General features: G+C 38.4%; 1 long non-coding RNA gene across 1 annotated transcript in view; it reads right to left on the reverse strand.

The window, feature by feature from the left end:
- Positions 1-273: 273 nt before the first annotated feature.
- Positions 274-24,626, reverse strand: part of LOC113073699 (uncharacterized) — a 44,773-nt gene continuing 20,420 nt past the window's right edge. Inside the window, exon 2 of the long non-coding RNA XR_003280517.1 lies at positions 274-481. This is a non-coding gene — a long non-coding RNA (uncharacterized LOC113073699). The remainder of the gene's footprint in view (positions 482-24,626) is intronic.

The raw sequence follows: 24,626 nt of genomic DNA on the forward strand, positions 1-24,626 counted from the left end.
TTCTGATCAAAGACAGAATTTAGATTTTGGGTGAATTATTATTCAAAGCACATTTTTGAGACGGAAAGACTTTTTAAATTCTTTCCATGGACTATAAATCTGAAATATCAAGTAGGACAGCCGTACATTAATCTTGATTCGCCTTGTGTGCAAATGACAGAAGATGCTTTTTAAAAAGACAATAAACAAATGATGTGCATCTGAACAAATTAAACCAGAGGACCGGAAGAGAAGAGGTTTAAAGGTGGTTGGAGAACTGTCTTTGTTGACTAATGATGTCACGTCCTGCTATCAAAGAGTTCACAGGAACCAGAAGCACTTCCTCCGGCTCTTCTTGACCGTCTGAAGGGCCTGTGGAGAGTCCTGCTGGTGCGGAGGAGCAAAGACCAGCTGAGGAGAGCTCTGCTCCGACTCCTGCTGCTCTGGGACCTTCCACGCTCGCGTCACCTGACCCTCCTGAAGCCGGAAGTCATGTTCCACACTGAAAGAGAAACATGTTTACAGCTATAATTGTGGCAATAAATAAATAAATAAATGCATAATTGATGTGCTTTGAGAATGCATTGAATGAAGGCGGATTAAAACCTGATGTTGGCTTAGAACATTAGAATTTTTGTTCTCGGGTTAAGAATGCACGTCCTGATTTTGCCAAGTTCGATGTGTTCCTAGGTCAAACATATTTTGTTGACCCTGGAACAACATTTTACTCCAAAAATATATTCTTAACCATATCCCTACACCTAAACCTAACCTTAACCATGAGTAATCCCTAAAATCAGAGGAAATGATAGATGAATGACACTGATGTACAAGCACCAAACACTGATTTTAAGCATAAACTTCACAAAATCTATAAACTGGTTCTTCAAATCTGATTGGTTAATCACAATGTTGTTCCAGGGTCAACAACGATGTTGTCCCAGGAACATGTCTCACTTGGTAAAATCAGGTTCTGCGACCGGTTAAGAATTTTTAAAAGTTCGTAACCCAAGTTTTTACATTAGGACCAGGTATAAGAGGGAGAACTAGTGTGAGAGCATAATCTCATAAAAGTGCAGAGAAAAGTTCCACGGTTGATTTACTGACAATGCCCACATGAAATAAAAACAACAAAGCCAGATCATTTTCATAAAGACCAATGCAATCCACCAAGAGCAGTGCAAATTATTTGAAAACATGCTTTTTTTGGGGTGGTAAATAGTGGTGCAAATGTAAGGCAAAGGCAGACCTTAATAAATCATGCTGAATGATTAATTTAAATACTCTCCCCTTATGAATTTTGCATCTGAAAGGAAAACTTCTACAAATGCAAAAATGACTGTGTCCACACCCTTTATTTTATTTTATTATTTTACTGGATGTCTTTAGTAAATCCTAATAGTGTTCAGATGCCAAAGAGGGGGTTTGTTCTGGTAGATCTGGCCATTAGATAAGGGCTCCCAGACATTTTTGTTTGAAACTCTTAGATGTAAAATATTTACATGCAAATACCCAGAGATGTTAAGTTAATAATTTCAATAATTTAACAACACATTTGTATGTCCATTGTTCTCTGATGTCTGTTAATAGCCACATGGCATGCAAGTTAACTGATCAATTATATCATATTTTATTGTTTTATTTTAATTTAATGATTTCACAATTTTTTAATCACACACTCAATCAAGCATGCACACACACTTTATATTATCAAATTATTTGTGAACTGATAAATGATCTTATCTTTTTTGTCTTTCCTCATTGACATCATAATTTAGTTTTCATCAATACACAAACACACACACCAGTAAACTGATGTTTTATTTGTAAGACTATATATTTGTCTGTATGTGTGTGTCTGTGTGTGATTTGAAACAAGGAGAGAAGTTTGTTGTAGCCATTAAGAAAATGTATTTTTGCTTTACATTTTAAGAAAATTGTCATTTGTAATTGTGATAAAGGGCTTTGTGGACGGCAATATGGGAGATTTTTGACTTCGTTTTTTTGGCATCCGGAACATCCTTAAAAATCCTTAAAAATAACTTTTCTAAAGGACGCAATTTGCATTTGTCATGCACTACCAAAGTATTGTTTTGTGGAAAGTCTTCTTTAGAATGAATGTAAATTCGATTAATTTGTCTATTAATTGTAATCGGTTTGTTGGTCAATTATTAAATTGATGTGTGTGAACTAGCCTATTCCTTTAGAAATGTAGGGGGGAAACCCTCCACAGAAGACATCAAAATAGCTACATTTTGACAGCTGGGATTGTTGCTGATGTGATGCTAATGTGGACATGAAGCAGCTTTCCCAGAGTACGGATGGAGTGCTGCTGAACAACACGGGCATAACTCTTCATGCCAAATGTGACTAATAATGAGATCATTGTTCCTCACATATATATTTATATGCTCTCAATTTATTGCAGAGAGAGAAGTACCTTCATCGAGAGCTACCTTAGTTCCCGTGTCAATGCACTCACACACTTCGCCTACAATACTCCCCAGAGAATGTGTCAGATGTCAGACAGACAGGGAACACTATGTGCTTTCCGTAATAATACCACTACAAAAACCTCTACAAAAAAATAGCTCTACCAACCTCTAACCTTGCAGTCAGTTTCTCTGCATCTGCTTAAAGACCAAAAACCACATGTAGGTGCTGTGCTCACCCAAAACACACACACACATCAGGATTAACAAGAAACAAATGTGAATTAAAAATGTTTCCACTCTCTTTTGGTTTAGCAGTTTAAGTGGCAAACTAGTAAAACGAAAATAATAAATAATAAAAAAAAATGCTTAATGATTTAAATTGCACTGTACAAATTCAAAGATTCACATTTCATGCAGTGCTACTTACCATTCCTCTCAATTTTTGAGAGAAAATTGTTTCACTGGTTTTGTGTTTTTTTTTTTTTTTTTGTAGATAAATTGGAAAAATCTATTTAGGTTTTTCTACTTTAAAATTTCACATTTAATTCAATGTGTTACTTGGTGTTTCTTGTAATTGTTAAATTCTGATTTTTTTTCAGTGTATCAATTTAATACAATTACTTGTAAAAATGCTTAACAAATTCTGTTTAAAAAATATAGTTTGAAGTATGTTTTAAAAGTAAGTTTATTTTCAGTTTGAAAATTTCATGTTGATTGTTTTTTTTGTTTTTATAGAGAAAACTTTCTACTAGCAATTTCTAAGTGAAAATAGTTTCTACATTTTTTCAATTATAATTTGAAAATATAATTTAAATATTTCACATGCCATTTGGTTTTATATGATTGCAATATAGCACATAACACTAAGCCCTTTCACACATACAGACTTTTTCCGGAAAATTAATGGTAAATTGCTGTAAAGAGATCATGTGTGAACAGGATCTTTTCAAAAATACCGGTAAATTCGTTTCGGCAATTTACCGGTATGAGAAGTTGTAACATTACCAGTAAATTGCCAAAATTCTGCTGTGTGTGAACGCAGAAGGAAAATTACCGGTATGAGCACGTACAAGTTCAGAACGCGGTGACGTAAGACGTCTACTCCGGGCCAATCATAACAATGTGACGCATTCACGCACTGTTTAATAAAATAAAATAAATGTCATCCAACTGAAGCGACGGTGAAATTAAAGCGCTTATTACGCCCTGTGCCTAAGGGTAGTAGAAAACTCTAAATAGGGCATAATAAGACTGGGTTGTGGTGATGGAATCCCAGGAACGAGTCACTCCGGTCGATAATCAAACAGGTACAAGAAGTTAATCAGTATAAGTTATTAGATTTATTAAAAGTTAACAAGTGAAACAAAGAGCATCTCTCCAGGGTGTCCCAAAGGCCAAAATAACAAACAAAACAGATCTAGAAAGGAACAGAGTAATAACTAACCTCAAATAATAAAAGTAAAATACATCTTACTTCCCTAACTTCCTAACACAAAACAGAACCCAAACAAGATAGCCAAAACAAATCGGCAGGACACCCCTTTGCTCCACGTTCTAAACACACAAGGTTGAAAAGGCAAGAACGTGATCACTAGCATTTACTTGCTACTCAAAAGGGACAAATTTGATCATCGGCCGGAGAAGGGATCCAGGAGCTCTCAACCCAACCGCGTCCGAACCAATAATGAGCTCCCTGTTGAATGCCGGCAGCGTCTTTTTTAAAGTCCCCGCCTTGTCTCCACCACCAATGGCGATCGTGCATCCAATCAGTAGGCATCCTATCAGAAACCAGATAGAGTAATAGGGAGGAGAAAACACATACACACACCCAGCAGGAAAATCAGGTCGTAACACCCCCAGACACAAAGAATCTACTTCTAGTAGATTTACTCAAAACTAAACGACCGTGAAAGGGCGTCAGCAAGTACATTATCTTTTCCTTTTTTATAACGAATTTCCAGGTTAAAATCCTGGACAAAAAGTGACCAGCGCATGATCCGTTGATTCGAGTTCTTCATACGAGACAGGAAGACTAATGGGTTGTGATCAGTAAATACGATCACCGGAAGGGAGCTAGAACCAATGTACACCTCGAAGTGTTGCAACGCCATTAATAAGGCTAATGCCTCCTTCTCAATAGTGCTATAATTTAGTTGGTGTTTCAAGAACTTTTTTGAGAAGTACGCAACAGGATGCTCAACTCCATTCTCATCATCCTGCAACAGGACAGCGCCAGCACCGGTAGCACTCGCATCAACATCCATTTTGAAGGCACACTCATACCTTGGAGCAACCAAGACTGGAGCGCTACACAGAAGCGTTTTAACAGAATCAAATGCAGTTTGACACTTAGCGGTCCATTCAAAATTTTGCGAAGCACGAAGCATATTGGTCAAAGGCAACACAACATCTGAGAAGTTTTTACAAAAACCCCGATAATAACCAGTCATGCCCAGAAATCTTCTGAGGTCACGTTTCGTACGGGGCACTGCAAACTCCACAATAGCTTGCACTTTTAGGGCAACAGGTCGAACTTGACCCTGTCCCACCCGTTTCCCCAGATAGGTAACAGTCGCCTTACCAAACTCGCACTTCACTAAATTAAGTGTAAGAGATGACTTTAGCAAGCGATCAAACACAATACTCAAAGTTTTTAGGTGTTCATCCCAGGTATTCGAATAAATCACGATGTCATCCAAGTAAGCCTTACAGCTATGAACCCCCTTTAGCACTTTATTCATCAAGCGCTGAAATGTAGCTGGGGCGTTGCGCAATCCAAACGCCATCACCCTGTAATTCAGAAAATCATCCGGCGTCACAAAGGCAGATATTTCGGCCGCACGCTCCGTCAAGGGAACTTGCCAGTATCCCTTAAGCAGATCTAATTTAGTGACGAAGCGCGCAGAGCCTACCTTATCAATGCAATCCTCCATAAGCGGGAGGGGGAACGAATCTGGTTTTGTCACGGCATTTACTTTCCGGTAATCCGTACAAAATCGTTGTGTGCCGTCAGATTTAGGAACCAATAAGCACGGTGAACTCCAGGCGCTAGAACTCTGTACTGCGAGACCATTCTCAACAAGATACTTTACCTCAGCTTCCATGATTTTACGTTTAACGGGGTTCACTCTGTAAGCACTTTGCTTTATGGGTGAATGGTCACCTACATCAATATCGTGTTCCAAAACTTGAGTACGAGTAGGGATATCTGAAAACAGTCCCAAAGAAGAATTAATTATCCTTATAATATCATTTCGCTGAGGTTCAGATAAATGTACCAGATGAGAATTTAAACTCTCCAGGACCATAGAATTATTCAGTTTATCACCCGAGACTAGGGTATTATGCAAGCTCAACCCATCTTCGTCAACATCGCGGTCAGAAACGGATGTAGCCGAAGCTACAGGAACGATAACGGAGCTTTTTGACTCCACATCTTCCCCACGACCAACATACAACTTCAGCATATTTACGTGACACACACGGGTTTTTCTCCGTCGCTCGGGAGTTCGAATAACATAATTCGTGTCACTTAGCTTCTGATCAACGACGTACGGACCAGAGAATTTAGCTTGTAGTGCAGCACCCTGAACTGGCAGTAAAACTAATACTTTATCCCCCTCAGAGAATGAACGAACCACAGCAGTCTTATCAAAACGTCTTTTCATTTTTGTCTGCGTACTCTCCAAAGCAGACTGAGCCAGTTTACAAGCATCATGCAGTCGCTCCCGAAAGCAACCGACATAATTAAGCAGATTACACTCAGATGGCTGTTCAGAGAGCCAGTTCTCTTTCAGCATCTTCAGTGGGCCCCTCACTGTGTGCCCAAAAACCAATTCCGCCGGGCTAAACCCCAGCGACTCCTGAACGGTCTCACGGACAGCAAACATAAGTAAAGGCAGCCCTTCATCCCAATCCTTTCCTGACTCGACACAGTATTTACTCAACATGGACTTTAAGGTTTGATGAAACCTTTCGAGCGCTCCCTGCGTCTCAGGTCGATACGGGCTAGACGTAACATGCGCAATCTTTAGCTGAGACAATACCTGTTTGAACAGTCGAGACATAAAATTAGTTCCCTGGTCCGTTTGGATCACTTTAGGAAAACCAAAAGTAGAAAAAAAACGTAACCAGAGCTTTCACAACAGCTTTCGCTTTTAAAGAGCGTAACGGTACCGCCTCTGGATAGCGAGTAGTCGTGCACATGAGCGTAAGCAGATAGACATGCCCCGATCTAGTTCGCGGTAACGGCCCAACACAATCCAAGATTATCCGAGCAAAAGGCTCTCCCAAAACAGGAATAGGTTGAAGAGGTGCAGGACGGATGATTTGATTAGGCTTTCCTACAACCTGGCACACGTGACACGAACGACAATACTGAACCACATCAGATTTAATACCAGGCCAGAAAAAATAACGTAAGATTCGATAATAGGTTTTAGTAATTCCCAAATGGCCAGCAACATTATCATGAGCTATGCTCAAAACCTGGTTGCGTAAACATTTCGGTACTACGAGCTGGTAAACCGTATCCCAACTTAAACCATCCGACCTTGCTGGACTCCACTTTCTCTTCAACACATCACTGTCCCAAAAATATCCCACTGATTTACCTTCAATGTCTGTAAGTGTAAGCGCCCTTTTCCTGCAGCACAATAAAGAAGGGTCTTTCTGCTGTTCAGCAGAGATCAGAACCTTGTCAGCGGACAGCGACAACTCAGCCGACTCCATTTCAGCACCATTTCTCCTAGACAGCGCCTCAAAGTTGGGCAGCTCAGCTGTTACCACAGAACACTCAGTTTTCGCTCTACCCTCTGCGGCCATGAAGGTATCCGAAAGACAAATCGAATCATCAAACTTACGCGCTTGAGCGCGAGTAACTACACACGCCGTAAAAACCGAAGGAAATTCTGATGCTAACTCACCGGAAATAACAGGATCCAACACAGGATTTTCAATAACTTCGGGGATTGGGAGTACCTTTTCCCCGGCTAAATCGTTACCTACAATTAATGCAACACCACTTACAGGTAACTCATGACGTACTGCCAACTTTACAAAGCCTGTTACTAACCCGGATCGAATGTACACGTTATGCAACGGTACCTTCAACACACCCAATTCAATTCCTTGAATAAGAACATCAGAACCACAATAACTTTTCTCAGAAAATGGCAGCGCCCTAGCTAACACGAACGATTGATTAGACCCTGTATCACGCAACATGGTTGCAGGAACCAAATCTTCTTCAGATCCACTAAGAGAAATCATTCCCTCACACACAAAAGGATCAAACGCTGCATCAATATACGAATTAAGTTGGCCACCGATCTTATGGACAAAACCGACACTTTTAGTTGACTTCCCCTTGTTTTTCTTTTTCAATGATGGACACGTCGCAATCAAGTGATTAGGCTCATGGCAGTAAAAGCATTCACGAGTTTCGACAGGTAAAACTGGCTTAGGGAATTTCGAAACTTTAACGCTCTTCTCCAAAGGCATAGCAGAATAGGTCTCACGACGTGCAGCAAACAGATTTTTGTGAGTCAACGAAAATTCGTCTGCACAAACGGCAGCTTCAGCAAGGGTACAAACTTTCTTTTCGTTCAAATAAACAACAATTTTGTCCGGCAAAGAGGTTTTAAAATCCTCAATCAACATCAACTCACGAAGTTGTTCTAAGTTAGCGACTCTGCTAGAACTACACCATCTATCAAAAAGCACGCTCTTCTCCCGAGCGTACTCCACATAAGTTTGACTGGCAATTTTAACATGTGAGCGAAACTTTTGCCTATAGGCTTCTGGCACTAGTTCATAAGCCTTTAACACCGCATCCTTCAATTTATCATAATCCAAGCTGTCACTAACAGACAGAGTGGAGCAAATCTCCTGGGCTTTTCCGCTTAATTTGCACTGTATCATGAGAGGCCAAGCCTCTCCCGGCCAGCGCAACGCAGCAGCTATACGCTCAAATGCGCCAAAGTACGAGTCCACCTCATTATCCCGAAATGCGGGCACCAAAGTGAGATGACGACTAACATCAAAATCATCTAAGTTAGAAGCCCCAAACAAAGGCGCCGAAGGTGAAGAATTCCCAACATTGGGAGAACTAGAAAGTGGCATCGGAGTTTTCACTAGCCCCAACGAACGGCTGCCAGCCTGCGTCTCTAACTCGCATTGCCTAAAACGTAGAAGCTGAGTAGTATGTTCCTGACGTTTAATCTCTAGATCTAATTGCTTTAACTGAATAGCCAGCCTCAAATCCTCCGAGTTTACGCCGCTAAGTGAACGCAGCATTGGATCGGACTCTGGAGCTTCAGTATTAACGTCATCCCCTGTCGCTGCATTCATTCCTACCTCAACGTTCGGTATAGGCTGTAAAATACCCTGCTGTATTAACGCCGCCTCAATTACGTCTCGTACAACTTTCTTCCTAGCAGTTTTTATAACCGGAACACTATAAAAGTCAGCGACCAAATACAAGTCAGTCTTTCGACAGGACTCCAAGAGCTCACGCGAAGGATCCTGCTTAAATGCTTCTATACTAAACTCCATCTAAACCAGCCTTACACTTCCCCACCACCCATGAAAAAACCGCCAGTCAAAATATAGAATATAGATTGTACTTACCAGCAGAGCCGCAAACCCCTTAATTCGCATCGAACGAATAACAAACAAAAACAAGTCAATAGAATTGGACGAGCCCCCAATTATTACGCCCTGTGCCTAAGGGTAGTAGAAAACTCTAAATAGGGCATAATAAGACTGGGTTGTGGTGATGGAATCCCAGGAACGAGTCACTCCGGTCGATAATCAAACAGGTACAAGAAGTTAATCAGTATAAGTTATTAGATTTATTAAAAGTTAACAAGTGAAACAAAGAGCATCTCTCCAGGGTGTCCCAAAGGCCAAAATAACAAACAAAACAGATCTAGAAAGGAACAGAGTAATAACTAACCTCAAATAATAAAAGTAAAATACATCTTACTTCCCTAACTTCCTAACACAAAACAGAACCCAAACAAGATAGCCAAAACAAATCGGCAGGACACCCCTTTGCTCCACGTTCTAAACACACAAGGTTGAAAAGGCAAGAACGTGATCACTAGCATTTACTTGCTACTCAAAAGGGACAAATTTGATCATCGGCCGGAGAAGGGATCCAGGAGCTCTCAACCCAACCGCGTCCGAACCAATAATGAGCTCCCTGTTGAATGCCGGCAGCGTCCTTTTTAAAGTCCCCGCCTTGTCTCCACCACCAATGGTGATCGTGCATCCAATCAGTAGGCATCCTATCAGAAACCAGATAGAGTAATAGGGAGGAGAAAACACATACACACACCCAGCAGGAAAATCAGGTCGTAACAGCGCTTCTACTTATCCGGGCGGATGAAGAAATCTGTCATCATCTGAGAGAAACTGTTAGTGATGCAGTAAAGTATGATAAAATAACCGTTAACTGTCTCCGAGAGCAATGCATTCACAGGACAAAGTCAGGTCATCAATAAACTGAAAACATTGCGTCTTAATATCTAAAAAATAAACGACCATCATAAACGAAGTAGTAGTGGAAGTATTTCTTGTTCCTATTATGACTTTTGTCAATCTATTTGGGGGTCCTGCTACTTCACAAATCCTGTATCTCTAAACCAGTGGATCTCAACCCGCGGCACGTCATGAAAAAGAAAATATAGCTTTAAGTTTATTCACTTATTTTATTTTTTACATAGGGAAAAACACATAGGGTACAAACGAGAAGTCAGAGCAGTGAAGAAGAGAAGAGTGCTGGACATTCGGCATCAACTTTCGGTTTGCCCCGCAACTAACTTGAGGATGTTCAGCCCGTCTTTTCTTCCAATTCTCCCAAAACAGCTTATACTACTGTTTCAGCTATTAAAATAGCTCAGTTTTGTATGTTTGGAGCTTTTTTTTGATCGTTAAACAGGCCTATAAGTTTTGTTTTTAAAGTGGCCAGCTCAGAGAGAGAGAGTTTACAACGCTATCTCACGACCAATTCATACGTATCTTACGAGGTGGCTTATTTGTACGAATTTGTATGACCTCACTCGTACGATTTTATACGACCCCAGTGACGGTTATGTTTAGGGGCGGGGTTAGGTGTAGGTCATTCGTACAAATTCATACGAATTGTGCAACTCGTAAAATACGTACGATTTGGCAACAATCGTATTAATTTGTACGAGTGTGGTCGTACGAACTCGTACGAATAAGCCACCTTGTGAAAAATGTACGAATTGCCGTGAGATCGGGTTGAGTTTACATAGCATATGTTTATTCAGTTTAGCCTTCTCAAATCATCATGAATTGTCTAAAATAAAATATAATGATATAAAACAGTTCAAGCATGTAACGATGTTTTAACGTTACATTTTTAACGCTACATATGTGAATGCACCTTTTCTGCAATGTCGCACGTCTTACAGGCTGCAATTTACAATTGCAACTTCATTGTGCTATTAGTCCTTTCAAGCGATTTTCACTAAATTGGTCAGCTCCTGACAGCATCGGTTGTTTTATTAATGGTGAGTATAATTATTCAAACCAGTCGTCTATTAGGCTACGATATCTCTGTAACAAAAGCAGTTGCATGAATATTAAAGTTTGAAACAAAAAATGAAACCATCAACAGAAATACTGAACACATATTATGTTTAAAAATACAAGCGCAGCTGTTTAGAGATTAATGACGTCACAGAATTTACCGGTATTTTGGAATGGATGTGTGAATGGTGCTTTTCTGGAAAAAAGTTGGAATGCCATTGACTGTGTGAACAGCGCATTTTTGAATTTACCGGTAAAGTCGTTCCGGTAATTTTACGGCAATTTACTGGTATTACTGTGTGAAAGAGGCTAATAAGTAGATCTTTTAGAACAGATGTATGTATGAAATGTTCCTTTAGGACATTTAAATTCCTTTAAGAAATTTAATGTAGCAATATATTGTTTCAATATAATACAATCAGAGTTAAAAGACACCCGTACAATATATTTTTTCTAGTCTTTAATTTCATTTCATTCTTAAAATATCCCTATTTGATGGGTTCCAAATTATGCTTATAATTCCAGCTGTCCTGTTCACATTGCATCAGGATTTTCCTGGTCAGGGTCACTTGAAAAACCACAAATTTAATCTGTCATATTCAAAAGGCAGTTCTACAGCTACAGTTGTTGCTGGTTTTTCTAATGGAATTGACTGCATACGTTTGCTTTTATGCACAAAGAGCACTTTCATTTCACCGTGTGGATGGGTGGTACCTCAGAAACGGGATGTTTACGGCGATACGACAGAGCAAGAGAACAACAGAAACAAGTACTGCTGATTATGGAAGAAGCATGATGGTTGTAGCACTTATATTTAACAATAATTTATGCATTAATGCCATCCAAAACAACTCCAAAAACCCAACAATGGTTTACACTTTCATTTTAAAGCTTTGTTTTGAGTTTTAGGTGATGTTGCTTCAGCACTCATGAAAAGACAAAACCAATCAGACCTTTTTAAAACTCACTGATTAGTAGCTGTTGTGATTACTGATAGACTTTAAAGGTGCTGTAGGGAACTTTTGTAAAAAAATATTTTTTACATATTTATTAAACCTGTCATTATGTCCTGACAGTAGAATATGAGACAGATAATCTGCGAAAAAAATCAATCTCCTCTGGCTCCTCCTAGTGGTACTATTGCCATTTGCAGAAACTCCATCGCTCCCGGTAAAAAACAACCAATCAGAGCTGCGGTCCGTAACTTTGTTTGTGTTCAAAATGTAGAAAAATGAACATAATAAGCGAGTACACCATGAATCCATTTTCCAAACCGTGTTTTTAGCTTGTCCTGAATCACTAGGGTGCACCTATTATAAGTGTTTATATTCGGACTATTTTAGATTGCTTCGGGGATACCGCGGCGGAGTAACCCAGTACCTTTGTGATTCTTCATAGACATAAACAGAGAGAAGTAGTTCCGGCTACGATGTTCTTCCGCAAGACGCAAGCAGTTCTGTTCATTAACCGCTAGAGCGCCGAAAGTTACCGACTGCAGCTTTAAGACTGATTTAAACACCTGCTATTCAGTAGTGTATGCTTGAGCACAACAGACACGTCTGTGATTGGTTACAATAAAAAATGTAAATAGAATCAAGAGTAGGACACATTTAATAGGAGCTGTAATCATGATTATTGTATTTGATGAATTGTACAGTTGTGATCAATTGAGAATTCAGTTGTTTCGGTGAGAATTTAAGGAGATTTATAAATTGCACATTTTTTTTTAAACTGTGGTAGTGAAATGGTTTATGTCTGTCATATGCAAATACATAGTATTTTATTTTCTATGAATCAACTAGTTACTTCATTTTATATTGAGAAATTGAGTTATTTATGAATGTTTTTCTTTCACAGTTGTGCAATTTCTGATGATTTCTAAAGTGTTTTTTTTTTTTTTTTGACAAAGGTCAGAACTCCTGTTATGATGTAGGTTTGTGAGGTGCACTCTTGCCATAAATTAATCTATTACTGAATTAATCTATTACTCTCCCTACATACTTTTTAACAAAATAGATTGGTAAACTATCTATTTAGAGAACATTCAACTTTTTCACACTTTCACACTCATCTTTTTCGCCTGCACTTAACCTACTAACACCAGTACTTTTCCTTTTCTTGTCTTTTTTTCATTTAATAAAAAAAAAAAAAAAAAAAAAAATTATATATACCTGGCTATGCGTTCTATACTAGACTAACTGAGACTTGTCATGGCACTTGTATTCTGTTGTTGTTCTCTTGTTGACCTGACTGCTTCTATTGTTCTCATTTGTAAGTCGCTTTGGATAAAAGCGTCTGCTAAATGATTAAATGTAAATGTAAATGTAAATTTAGGAGTCTTAGACCATCATGATTAGATTAGGATTTAATTGTAATATAGCGAAGTAAACGTAGGCATCCCACCGAGGGGACGTGTGACAGTTAACAGGTTTTAAATATCACTCATGGAACTTTTTTGGAGGAAATGTTTTGGTTGGATGTATGTCCAACTTTGCATTTTAAATGTTTTAAAGAACGTTCCCATAATGTTTGCAGAATGACAAAAAGGCAGATTCCCTTAGCATTTGTACAAACCATTATAAAACATAAAAAATGACAACATCAGAAATAATATTTTCATAATTAAAAGGGAACGTTAGCAAGCTGGGAAAGCACTCTTCAACCTATTAGATATTGATAGTGTATTTTTCATCCATATGCATAAATTCTCCCATTTCTGCACAAACTTTTGATATGCATGGAAACAAAATGACAAGTTTTATGCATGCGGCTCCAGTTCCAGAGAATCAAACCCTGTGTAGTTACAACCACTAGCGCTTCCAGCTTTTTCTCTTTCCAGATAAATCATTTAAAAAAAAGCCTGCTGAGACCTGCTGAGAAGGCGAGTAGCATTCTGTCCCTCCCAGCAGTCCTAATTACCTCACTTCTGGTCCTGAGAATGGATGGACTAGTGCCTGAACCTGATATTACTTCTTCTACCCCTTTCTTTCACTAAAGTCTTTCATTCTCACTATCTTGTCCAAATACGACAATGCTCTTGTAAGTGTAGCATAAGATACAGAACCTCTATTCTAAGCTTTTAAAGAAGAGTGTGTCTTTTTCAGCTGTGCAACAAATGATGTGTCTCTGTGTGGGCTGGAGTTGTACCATGTGGAGGACAGGGATAATATAGGTGGGCTGAATTTAGCAAAAGATGTATTAACGAGATTTGTCCTAATTTAGAGCACCGTCAGCATCAGTGGAAGATGCTCAGAGCTCCTCTGGGAAAAAGGCATCTCTATAACCAGAATCCATGGAATAGAAGCCTGTAAAGACATTAGCAGTCTTGAAGGGCGTTAAATAACTTTCCTGAATATTTATGAGCCGATGGTGTCAAACGGGATGATTGATGTCTAAATTCCCCGGCACAGACGTTACAAGTGCATTTAGGATATCATAATCATATCACCATCATATCATATGTCATATCACCCTGTCATATCAGACATTTCCCAATTTGTTGCATGACAGTGGAGCCAAATTATATTGCGAGAACTTGCGAAAACTGCGGTTTGTTGAAATAGAGAAAAAAAGGTGATTCCCCCAACACCCCCTTCTCACTAGGCTAGGTTTCATTCAGAAGTTGATGCAAATTTACAGTTGTAAGATTTCACTTTTACAGAACAGTACCAAAAACTTACAGTTGTAATTATATTAGTAGTATGTAAAATAATTTACGTTGCAGTAAGAGATTGCAACTTAAATATTCTGTGATTTAGTACGCTCGCTTATCATAGGAAGTAATAAGAAATTACTATTTACATTAAGGTAGTAACCTAGTGAGAAAAAGGTGTTGGGGGAATCACCTTTTTTTCTCTTTTTCATCAAACCGCACTTTTTGCAAGTTCACGCAATTTAATCGCATAAAATTGCTAAAATATCCGGCATATTCCATCGCATTTTTTAAGAAAACGTGCCGCAAAATCAAGGATTTTTGCCTGCGTTTTTCTGGAGGGACTGAACATTGCTACAAGTGTGACTGCATCATATAATAATTATTAATTGATAATATTAATAATGTTCATCGTCTGGCTGACTACGTCTTGTATTATTTTTTCTAAAAATCCTGTCATACCTGCACAAACTGACAGTCACCACTTATAAACTACTACTAAATATTGTAGAAACATAATTTTTGTAAAGACTAAAAACAACAAAAAATATCTGAGCTGCTATCCACTTTCAGTTTAAGTACTCTTTGTGGATGTCAGCAAACGTTTCTTCTATTTTTATTTCTCCTCAGGAATTTTAGGAGAAACATCTCAGACATGTATTATTTGCAGAGCAGAGCATAAATGACTCATTTCATTTTAGTATGTGCAGGGCTTCGCAGGAGCATGATCAAGCTCTGTGTCTGTACGCTTACTGATATCAGCACTGTGCATTGGTGCTGCTAAATCCCATGTAAACAAGTCACTGTACAGCATGGGCAGATACAATGTGTGTTGAAAAGATACTGAAAGTGTAGCATGCATTTTAAAACAGCCACTAAGTAGGATGCATAAGGATAAAGTGTGTGATTTTCGAATGACTTGCATGTAAAATGACTTGCATACGATAAGCTCATATGTGTTTATATCAGAATCTGGTAGATTACAGCATTTTTTTTTTTCCTGTACAGCTTGAATGCGTGGTTATGTTTGGAACAGCAAACTAATGTACCACTTTTACTATTTCTGCAGCATACATTCTACACTATATAGTTTGGAAATTTAGGATCATTAATGTTTTTGAAATTTTGAAATTATTAAATTTAAATTATGAATATAAAACTATAATATATCTCAAATACACTGAATTATACTTCTAGTTGTCAAAGAATCCTGAATATTTCTCATTGCTTTTACAAGATATTAAGCAACAAAAACTGTTTTCAACATTGATAAGAAGAAGAACAACAATTATTAATAATTAAAAACCAATAATAATTGAGCAGATGAAAATTCATCTTTGCATCACAGGAATAAATTCATAATTTTGACCCATCCAACGTTTGTTTGGCTATTGCCACAAATATACCCCAATGACTTATGACAGGTTTTGTGCTTCAGGATCACATTTGTATATTTAATCAAATAAATGCAGGCTTTGTGAGCAGAAGAGACTTTCAAAAACATGGCAAAATCTTAATGATTCCACACTCCAGAAGTTAAACAAGTTGTACATGACACTAAGAATAATAACTGCATGTATTTCTAATTTGATATAAATGCAGGCACTTCAATTGAACATTTGGATTTGCATTTGGTTTCTTGGCATGAACAAATTGTTTGCATGTTAGAGCCACAGCATCTGATCTGCTCTAATCTGTAAACTGCGTAAAGCGATTGCTCACATTTATCTGTAGATTTACAATTGTATTTACGACACAGCCTTAATTTGAGATTTACAAGATTTACAGTGTTTTCTGCTGATACCGCGACTCGCTCAGTCCTGTTTGATCAGCCTGTGCAATTCGACCGATTCCAATGAGGCTAAAGCAATGCAAGCAACGCCTTGTTTAACCACTCCACCCTCAGAGGCTTTTGCTGGAGTTATGTCCATTTTGTATCGGTGGCCAGTTATCTGTCCTTCGGAGCTGATTTGTAAACTCTGCGATTATGCCGGAGAGCTGTTTATCGGGACAAACTTTGCCGCTTTGAAATTGAAATCTGCAAATCTGTTCACGTCACCCTTATCTGATGGAAAAGAGCATTCATTTGCACTTGAAAGGGCTTTTTGATTTCAAGGTTGCACACAGTGTGTGTGTATGTGAGGACAGAGGTGTGTATCCCCCAGCTGTGTAAAGTCTTGAAAATGCCAAGTGCACCCATGGCCCACACTAAATACAAGCCCTCAGAGGAGCAACCTTTCTTTCAGATGCACCTTTATTTATTCCTTTCTGCAACTTACAATACATGCAGAATTACCAGATTTACTACCGGCACAAACCCTCTTTTGTCATTATTTAACAACCAAAAGCATGTTTTAACCCATTTTGCACTTGACATGGCTGCAATAGTTGCTGAATGAGTTGGCTGTCTTCTACAGTCTTAAGTGATGTATACACAATCTGAAAGCCGATTAAATAAGCTTTCCATTGGTTTATGATGTGTTATAATAGCACAATATTTTTCTGAGATACAACTATTTAAACTATTTTTTAGCAATATTGGCCGTTGCTAAAAATATATCCCAGCGACTTCATATGATATGAGTGTTTAAAAGTATTAAAATAGAAAACTCAGTTCTAGTTCACAATATTACAGTTTTACTCTATTTTTTATCAAATAAATGCAGCCTTGATGTGCATAAGAGATATGTATATACTGTATGAAAACTTTACATACATTAGTTTATTTTTATTTTATCTCTCCAGGATTCTCAAGCAATGCAAAAATCTATTCTCAAAAGGAGTCTCTTTCCCCCTTTTTGACTGCTGCACACTAGAAGATTTCTATGACTGCTGAGCACAAACTCTCTTTACACTTCTATTTACTGGTGTGTGTGCAATCTGAGGTTTGCTGTAGGATAAGCAAAACAACAGACATTCCAGTTGAAATGTCAGCACTCAAGAGTTTATACAGAAACAGTGTATGAAGGCGAGATCAGGGCTGTAGTCAACATCCCTGCAGTTTCATGTTACAATCAGCAGTGGATTTATTTGAAACAGATAAACACAATAATACCGGTACTCAGAAATAAATTTGATTAAAAGTATGACAACAGTTTCTGAAAAAGGTTACAAAACACACTAAATAAGTATAGGTCCTGATTATTTCACAGATATTTAATGACAGTTTTGCTCAAAAATGTCTAGTTTACCCATCAGTAAAACCTGAAAGTGCCTCAAACAAAACTCTCAACTTTGACAAACCCAGTTATAAGTTATTCCTCAAGAGCACATTTAAAATAAAAACTCTGTAGCAGTTTTATTTTAGTGTCACTAAGATGTTATTATACTTTTTATTAATATTTTAAATAGTATGTTTTCCGTTTATACATTTTAATAAAAGAAATAAAGTTATTTACTTTTGTTGTGTTTTTGTCCATCCTTTTTATTTGCTTATGAATATATAATACTGAGGATATATACTGTATAGAATTTAAAATTACATTTACAAATATAAAATAAAATTGGGGGATTGGTTCATAGTTCTGTGGTGCCTGGGGCAGAAGAGGGAAGGGGTGATGGGTGGGTTGGATCTCCTGCGATGCAGAGGGCTTTGTGGGTGAGACGGGTTCCGTAAATGTCATGGAGAGAGGGGAGAGAGACACCAATGATCTTCTCAGCTGCTCTCACCATGCACTGTAGAGTATTTCAGCAGGACGCGTTACAGGCGCCATACCACACAGTGATGCAGCTCATCAGGATACTCTCGATGGTGCCTCTGTAGAAGGTATAAATGATGGGGGCCGGGGCTCTGGCTCTCCTCAGTTTGCGGAGGAAGTAGAGACGCTTTTGTGATTTCTTGGCCAGTGCTGCAATCTTGTCGGTCCAGGAGAGGTCCTCTGTGATGTGCAGACCCAGGAACTTGGTGCTGCTCACTCTCTCCACAGTCACACCATTGATGGTCAGAGGAGCATGATGAGTGTGCACTCTCCTGAAGTCTACAACAATCTACTTCATCTTCTCCATGTTCAGAGAGAGATCTGCAAACTTAATGAAGAGGTTGGAGTTGTGTGATGGTGTGCAGTCATGGGTCAGCAGAGTGAAGAGGAGGGGGCTCAGCACACATACTTGGGGGGCCCCAGTGTTCAGTGTGATGGTGCTGGATTTGTTGTTGCCGATCCGTACTGCCTGAGGTCTTCCAGTCAGAAAGTCCAACAGCCAGTTGCACAGCGAAGTGTTGAGCCCCAGCTGGACTAGTTTGTGAATGAGCTGTTGAGGGATGATCGTGTTGAATGCTGAAGTCAATGATAAGCATTCTGACATATTAGTCCTTTTTGTCTATGTGTGGGTGCTGAGTGGACGGTAGCTGCGATGGCATCATCGGCCGACTGGTTGGACCAATATGCAAACTGGAAGGGGTCCAGGGAGGGGAGGAGGGAAGGCAGTCATGTGGTGCATGACTAGCCGTTCAAAGCACTTCATGATAATAGGAGTAAGTGCAACTGGACGGTGGTCATTGATGGAGAGGTTGGAGATAGAGGGCTGGAGAGGGCTTCTTCGGGACTGGAATGATGTTGGTAGTCTTGAAGCATGTGGGGAAAACAGCCTGACTAAGTAAGATATTGAAAATGTCTGTGAAGACATCAGTTCTTGTTGTCAGGACCCGGAGCTTTGTGTGCATTGATCCTGCTGAAGGATCTCCTCACACTGTCTGGGGTCAGCGTCATCACCTGGTCACCGAGAGGAAGTGGAGTCTTCTGTGCAGTTGTGCTGTTTTGTTGCTCAAAGCGAGTGAAGAAGGTGTTCACCTCGTTCAGCAGAGAGATGTTGCTGTCACAGGTCCGCAATGGGTGCTTGTAGTAATGGTCTGTACCCCCTGCCACAGGCTCCAAGTGCCTCTGCTGTCGCTGAATTGATGAGCTATCCTCCCGGAGTGCTGTCTCTTAGCCTCTCTGATGCTGCGGGGCAGGTGGGCCCTGGCTGTCCTCAGGCCCACCTCATCTCCAGCTCTGAAGGCAGCCTTCCACGTCTTCAGGAGCCTGTAGACCTCCCATGACATCTATGGCTTCTGGTTGGCCCGGACAGTGATGGTCTTTGTGACTGTTACATCATCAATTTATGCACACTACCTGAACATTACAGCACGCCACTGTGCTTTTCTATCCCTGAAGACTTAGTCAGGAAATGAGACAATTATTCCACAGACACTGCAGTAAAACTGAGCCCCTTATGTTTGTGGAGCAGGTTAATGTGTTCTGACTTGATAGACCTCCACACAGTCTGGGGTCTTTTCCAATAAAATCACAAAGGATTGTCCCCGAGCTGAAAGTAATGAAGTCCCAAAACTTGTGTTTATACCGGTCATCTCGTTACTGGGAGCTGATTGAATTGTGGAGGTACTCAGCTAAAAGCGACCGCAGCGTTTTACAGTCAGTGCACGTTTATGCATGTTTAAGCACTCTGAAATAAATCTTAATTTGTTGAATGAGAAGCTAAAAGAGTCAGACTGGCGCTGTGTATGATGGAAAAGGAGCAAAACAACACTGAAGGTCTCTTTTTTTGCACAAATGAGTAAAAGTGTGAATAATAAAATTCTCGCCCTAAAGGCTATGAAATGACTTTTTAAAGCAAAGAAATCATCTCATAATGGCCTTCAATTAGATGAGTGAATTTGCAACAATATTAATCATACATCATCCCAAAATACAATTATAATTTGTAAAAAAAAAAAAAAAAAAAAAAAAAAAACATTTTTTATTCATATTTATATTTTGCATTATGAAATTATATTCCTGATAACTTTTTACATTTAAACTGAATTCTTAGTAGAAAACTATAATATGGATGGGGAAAAAACTCATTCTCAGTGCTGCAATGCAAAACTAGATTTTTTTCCCACCACATTACAATAATGAGAATTAGTGTGAAAATATGCTCATATGTCATGCAAAAACGTCTTAAAGGAATAAAAAGAAATCATTTTAAGATGTATTCTCTTAGGTCATCCAAGATATAGATGAGTTTGTTTCTTCATCAGAACAGATTTGGAGAAGTTTAGCATTAACATATCTCATCAATGATGAGTTTGAACAAATTTGAACAAAATTATAAACGCAACACTTGTTTTATTTTTATTTTTATTTTTCATGAGCTGTACTCAGAGATCTAAGACTTTTTCTATGTACACAAAAGGCAAATGGTGGTCACACCAGATACTGACTGGTTCTTTTAGACCCCCAATACAGTAAAACTGCACATTTTGAAGTGGCCTTCTATTGTGGTCAGCCTAAGGCACACCTGGGTAATAATCATGCTGTCTAATCAGCATCTTGATATGCCACACCTGACAGGTGGATGGATTATCTCGACAAAGGAGAAGTGCTCACTAACACAGATTTAGACAGATTTGTGAACAATATTTGAGAGAAATAGGATTTCTGTGTACATAGAAAAAGTCTTAGGTCTTTGAGTTCAGCTCATGAAAAATGGGGGGGGGGGGGCAAAAGTGTTGCATTTATAATTTTGTTCAGTCTCTCTCTCTCTCTCTCTCTCTCTCTCTATATATATATATATGCATTCAGTCTTGATGTCGTAAAAAAAAAAAAAAAAAACTATATATTTTAAACTCGTCACACACACCTGAAGGTTTGAGTACTACTTTAAATGAGTTATTCTTCATAATAATGTTTCATCAGTGATCACAAACAGGACGTGCACACAGGAGCATCTGTGCGAGCAGATGTTTGTCTATCTCAGCCCAATATCTTGCTTGTTCTGTTGGATTATTTTTTTATTTGTAATATCTGAGTAGTGAGTATCTGATACATAGTATGTGTATTCACGATTCATCAGCCTGAGGAAAATGTTCAGTGCTGCTTGGTTAGCTTGAATGTTTGGTTGCCACAAATCACCATAATGTAGTGTAATTACACTTTCATGTGACAAGACTTCATATTCCACTTGATATCTGATTTACAACTAATTTTGCTTGAGGAAACATGTTTCATACTGGATATCAAATGGCAACTACAACCTAATCAGAATTGCAATAACATTTGGGCTTAAAAAAAAATTTGGGCTTACATTTTTTAGCAGATATATTTTAGAAATGTCAATAAATCTATTTTTGTGTTTAAAACTGAACTGATAAAGCTGGATTAAGAGAGAAATGTTAATAGTTATACAGTAAATACTGGACTGAGGTTATGTTTTATGAGGAGGTCTTTCAGCATTCACTGTCCAATTAGCCGATAAACACACAAGAAATAAATCCCTTGGGTCAAATCCTTCATTCTCATTTCCCTACCTTCAATCTCAGTACTGCCATTAAATGGTCAAGAGGTCACAAAATGACCCATGGATCCCAATCCCAGTGCAGCCCTCTACTCCATATATGTGACCCTGGACCACAAAACCAGTCTTAAGTGTTAATCTTTCGTAACTGAGATTTATATATCATCTGAAAGCTGAAGAAGACAATATTAAGATATTGATACAACTATTTGAAAATCTGGAATCTGAGGGTGCAAAAAAATCTAAATACTGAGAAGATCGCCTTTAAAGTTGTCCAAATGAATTCTTAGTTGTTTGTTTTAGTAATTTAATGGGTTTTATTTCAGCTTTTTATAGCTTTCATTATTTATTTATTTATTTATTTAATATTTTATTTCAGCAACTTTGTTTCATTTTAATTCAAAATTTTCATCCAATATTAATATTATATTATTATGTTTCAGCCAGAACGAGTTTCCATAGTGTTGGAAGGATTCTTGTTATTGCTTTAATTTTTATTTTTGTATATTTCTATTTAGCTGTCATTTCTTTTTATTTCAGTTTATGTTTTGGTCATTTAGGTACTAAAACTTCTTGCATTTTAGTTAGTCAAGTCAGTTTTTTTTCAACTAATACTTTTATTTCAGCTTTATGTAAATTAACAATTATTTTGAATTTTAGTTAACAATAGCACACTGCATGAGCACATGCATTAACTTTCTGCATCACAGCTACAATACAATGATTTCAGCATTAGTTTGTGCCGTGATAAAATGGTGATGCTGCCGACTTTGACCTCAGGCTAAATCAGGCTCATGTGTAACATCAGAGAGAAGATTATTATACTCTCTCTCTCTCACACACACACACACTTGTCCTGCTCTGCTCTATGTACTTTATGGTCCAAAACCTCTCTCACCTCAGACGAAAGATCCACCCTCAAGCGCGAGGAACAGTGGGACCACATCTGGGCGTTCTCCGTTTCTTACATTGTGATGTTTTCACATGCAGACACACACACACACACACACACACACACATGCAGCAGGTGTGGAAGGCCGAGATAGAGGATGTATTTGGTGAAGTGGAGGAGCAGAGCAGATGCGTTCACCAGCCGTGTGAAAGAGAATTACACTCTAACATCAGCCTTTACATGAACTGGCGTCCCTTTCTTTGTATGGTGTGCATGTGCTCGTGTATGTTTGTTTATTTGTTTGGATTTGTGTCAGGTTGTGGATTCTGACAGCTTAGCTCTTGCATGTTGATCAAACACACGGTTACGAGAGGAGGTTGGGGAGTTTTTGAGTGATGGTCGCTGGAGCAAAAGAGAACAGTTGATGGATTTCTTCTAAAAGAACCTTCCAGAAAATGCTGGTCGGTGTGTGCTCGTACAGAGACAGACTTAGGCAAAACACAAACACACATCGCAGGGTAGTAAACCATTCAGAAATGAACTGAGAATGTATTTTGAATTCTAATTACATTTCTGAATTAGATTTTGGGTATAGTAGCAAACAGGATATAGAACTGCATTGTTTAAATAAAATGAGTTTAAATTCTAAGAATATATAATATTCATATAACTGTAATCTTTAACTAGAAAAGAGAAGTTTAGCCCAAACTGAAAGTTTTGAAAAGTCTTGGAGTTTGAATATTTATAGGTTGAAAACTAGCTAATTCAAAATATTAATAAATGCTATATATAGACAGACAGATGGATAGATGGATGGATGCATAGCAGAAAATATAAAAAAATAAAAATAAAAAAAGCTATATATATATATATATATATATATATATATATATATATATATATATATATATATATATATATATATATATATATACAGTATTGTTCAAAATAATAGCAGTACAATGTGACTAACCAGAATAATCAAGGTTTTTAGTATATTTTTTATTGCTACGTGGCAAACAAGTTACCAGTAGGTTCAGTAGATTGTCAGAAAACAAACAAGACCCAGCATTCATGATATGCACGCTCTTAAGGCTGTGCAATTTGGCAATTAGTTGAAAGGGGTGTGTTCAAAAAAATAGCAGTGTCTACCTTTGACTGTACAAACTCAAAACTATTTTGTACAAACATTTTTTTTTTCTGGGATTTAGCAATCCTGTGAATCACTAAACTAATATTTAGTTGTATGACCACAGTTTTTTAAAACTGCTTGACATCTGTGTGGCATGGAGTCAACCAACTTGTGGCACCTCTCAGCTGTTATTCCACTCCATGATTCTTTAACAACATTCCACAATTCATTCACATTTCTTGGTTTTGCTTCAGAAACAGCATTTTTGATATCACCCCACAAGTTCTCAGTTGGATTAAGGTCTGGAGATTGGGCTGGCCACTCCATAACATTAATTTTGTTGGTTTGGAACCAAGACTTTGCCCGTTTACTAGTGTGTTTTGGGTCATTGTCTTGTTGAAACAACCATTTCAAGGGCATGTCCTCTTCAGCATAGGGCAACATGACCTCTTCAAGTATTTTAACATATGCAAACTGATCCATGATCCCTGGTATGCGATAAATAGGCCCAACACCATAGTAGGAGAAACATGCCCATATCATGATGCTTGCACCTCCATGCTTCACTGTCTTCACTGTGTACTGTGGCTTGAATTCAGAGTTTGGGGGTCGTCTCACAAACTGCCTGTGGCCCTTGGACCCAAAAAGAACAATTTTACTCTCATCAGTCCACAAAATGTTCCTCCATTTCTCTTTAGGCCA

The sequence above is a fragment of the Carassius auratus genome, chromosome 5, assembly GCF_003368295.1.
Source record: "Carassius auratus strain Wakin chromosome 5, ASM336829v1, whole genome shotgun sequence".
Classification (NCBI taxonomy): Eukaryota; Metazoa; Chordata; class Actinopteri; order Cypriniformes; family Cyprinidae; genus Carassius; species Carassius auratus.